The sequence below is a fragment of the Odontomachus brunneus genome, unplaced genomic scaffold (assembly GCF_010583005.1).
Source record: "Odontomachus brunneus isolate Ranch 3 - 2012 unplaced genomic scaffold, Obru_v1 Obru_scaffold_161, whole genome shotgun sequence".
Taxonomy (NCBI): Eukaryota; Metazoa; Arthropoda; class Insecta; order Hymenoptera; family Formicidae; genus Odontomachus; species Odontomachus brunneus.
Window position 1 is genome coordinate 386,411 of NW_022639611.1, and position 3,551 is coordinate 389,961.

Sequence of the window (3,551 nt, forward strand, 5' to 3'; positions counted from 1 at the left end):
AGGTCCACAATATTTATTACTCACCAGCTCACGTCAGAATAGATATCTCTGGTTTTACATATTAGTCCTAACAATTACATCACATCGAATATACAATATATACAATATTTATTATACAGCTCACGTCAGAATAGACGCTTCTGGTTTTACACACTATTCAAAACAATAACATTCCAATGTACATCTACTATCCCACACAGCACGTAATATCGCAGAAATATCACAGCAATATTATATTTTCATTGCAATATTACCAGGGAATATAACAGAAATAATGCTGGAATATTACTAAGATATCACAATAATATTAAAATGTCCGCGGCAAATGCATCACAGTAATATAATGGTGAAAATTATGCCAATGCAATATAACAATGATATTATTGTAAGAAAATCATAATATTTAAAAAAATATACTTATATATTCCTAGTTTTCTCATGTTTCATAAACTACTACGTATCGAAGATTGTCAAATACACTCCAAACTTTCGTGAAATCCTCCAGCGATAATTTCGATCCCAAGCAGAATACCACTTAGTCATCACCCATGTCCTTGAACGCATTAAACTCTTGCTTAACCTGACGATCGAGCGCGTACGCGTGACTCTGATGACTCCAACAATGTTCTTACAATTCATGCTTATATATAATGTATTCTTATAGTGTTCACAGTACATTATAATATACTTTGCAAACATCAAATGATAGTTATATAATTTTTACTTAGTTTTTGTTGGATAATTTGCTGATAGATATTGAAGCAATGCAACAACATTCGATATGCGATAAATTGATGTAATGTAGTGGGGTGTATATCAGTTGGACACGGGGCAATTGGACACAGTCCAATCACAAGTCGCTGTTCCAAGGGACCCTACAAATGTCTCTAATCACACGGTGCTGTGATTGGCTGTGTCCAAATGCACCGTGTCCAAGTGCACCGCTTCCAATGTAGTGAACCAGTGATAATTACTTTTAGATTTTTAACAAAATGTTATAATGATTAATCCAAACAAAAAAAAATTAAAAAATCCAAGAAAATTCAAATTAAACAAATCGAAATACTAAATTTTAAAAGAAACTTTTAAAAAATACTATTTCTGTAAGGGAAGGTGACTTCAAATGACGCCGTAATAACGTTTTAATGATGTCTATAATGTCAAAGAAATTGATATGTCAATTGATGTCACCATTCTATTTAGAATTTGATATATTGCTATAATTTAACTATAATATTGCAAATATATAAGTGTAATATTTCAATGATATAAATGTGTAATATTTCAATGATATGAGTATGTAATACTGCAGTAATATTTCTGTAATATTTCAATGACATATGTAAAGGTGCAATATTTCAATAATATTTCTGTAATATTTCACTGTGATATGTAATATTACCACTATATTGCAATATCACTGCAATATTTCTGCAATATTACGTGCTGTGTAAAATATTTATTATACAGCTCACGTCAGAATAGACGCCTCTACCCGATGAAAAATTTTTCATATATAATTACCCAGTAAGCAATTTGCGCGCAGACTGACGTCAGACTGTCGACAGGATCTGTTGAATCCTAGCAGGATCTGTCGACAGATCCTGCTAGGATTCAACAGATCCTGTCGACAGTCTGACGTCAGTCTGCGCGCAAATTGCTTACTGGGTAATTATATATGAAAAATTTTTCATATATAATTACCCAGTAAGCAATTTGCGCGCAGACTGACGTCAGACTGTCGACAGGATCTGTTGAATCCTAGCAGGATCTGTCGACAGATCCATAGACATCTGTGCCCCCAATCTGCCGCCAGACTGTTGACAGGGTCTGCGAACAGATTCTGACAGCAGATTGCGCGCAGATCCTGTCATTTCTTAGGTTCTTCAATTAAATTTTCTCATGATTTTTCATAATTACTCATAGAATAAGCGCTTTCTCATAAATACTCATATAATACTATGAAAAAAAAGTTCTTCTATATTATTTTTTCATCATTTTTAAGATTTTCTCTGGTGAGATTCGAACTTGAACTGAAGACATCTTTTGGATAATCGTCCGTCGCCTTAGACACTACGCCAATTCCTCACTTAATGAAAAGCGCTTTGTATTGCCCACTTAAAGTTTAAGGAAGAAAAATTTTATAGTTTGTTCGCCTTTTAAACCGCAAAATATAGACGAAACCGTTTAGCGTATAAATAATGTAAGAGAGACCGGCACGATAATTCGAAATTAATTTTCTACCAAGGACTGTATAGAAAATTACTGCAATAAAACAATAGATAATGACATTTTTCCATCATGTTAATAAAATACTGTACTTTTACATGTGCGAACCCTAACAGCACGCGACGTACTGCGTATCATCCCATTTTCGTACTCATTGTACTGTGATTATCTGTGACGTACTAAGTTGAACGCTAGAACGTCACTTATAGTATCATTCGGTTTTCTTTCACGTGCGAATGTTCTCAGATTTCACTCAGGGATACGGAAATGATACGTACGCTTTTCTATCGCGTGCGTACATTCTCAAGTTTGACTGAAATGATACGTACGCATTTGTATCGCGCGTGTATTCAGAACGTACTCATTCGATCGCAGTACATATGAGAACATTCTGAGATGATCGCAATATACGTATTGCGATCTATTCAGAACGTCCCCGTGCTGTTAGGGTTATACCGTTTTTTCGGAGAAAATAATCTCTTTAGATTTAATATTCGTACTTGTTTAATTTTGTGGTTCTTTTTTATTTCATTAAAATATTATATTCTTAAACGAAATATCATTTTTTAAAATGATGAAAATAAAACTTTTATTTCGTTCAAGGAAACCATGTCATTTGATGAAACAACACTATTGTTTTAAATAATATTTTTTAAAAGTTTCTCTCAAAATTCAGTAATTCGATTTGTTTAATATGGGTTTTCTTTAATTTTTTAATTTTTTTTGTTTGGATTAATCATTATAACATTTTGTTAAAAATGTACAAGTAATTATCACTGGTTCACTACATTACATCAATATTCATCGCATATCGAATGTTGCATTGTTTCAATATCTATCAACAAATTATCCAATAAACAACAAGTAAAAATTATATAACTATTATTTGGTGTTTGCTAGGTATGTTATAATATACTGTGAACACTATAAGGATACATTATATAAGCATGAATTGTAAGAACATCGTTGGAGTCATCAGAGTCACCGCGTGCGCGCTCGATCCGTCACGTTAAGCAACAGTTTAGTGCGGTCAGGAGATGGATGGTGCGGTGTTTTTCTACCGCTTGGGATCGAAATTATCGCAGGAGAATTCATGAAAGTTTGAAATGTGTTGACAACCTTCGATATCTAGTAGTTTATGAGACATGAGAAAATTAGGAATATAAGTATATTTCTGTAAACATTATGATTTTCTTATTTTTTATCTTCGCATGATAATTCTCAGTATTTAATTACTATCAATATTTAACATTGATTTTATTATCAGTATTCACCAGAAATTAAGTACTGGCCAAAAAATTACAGAATTACTGGTAATATTT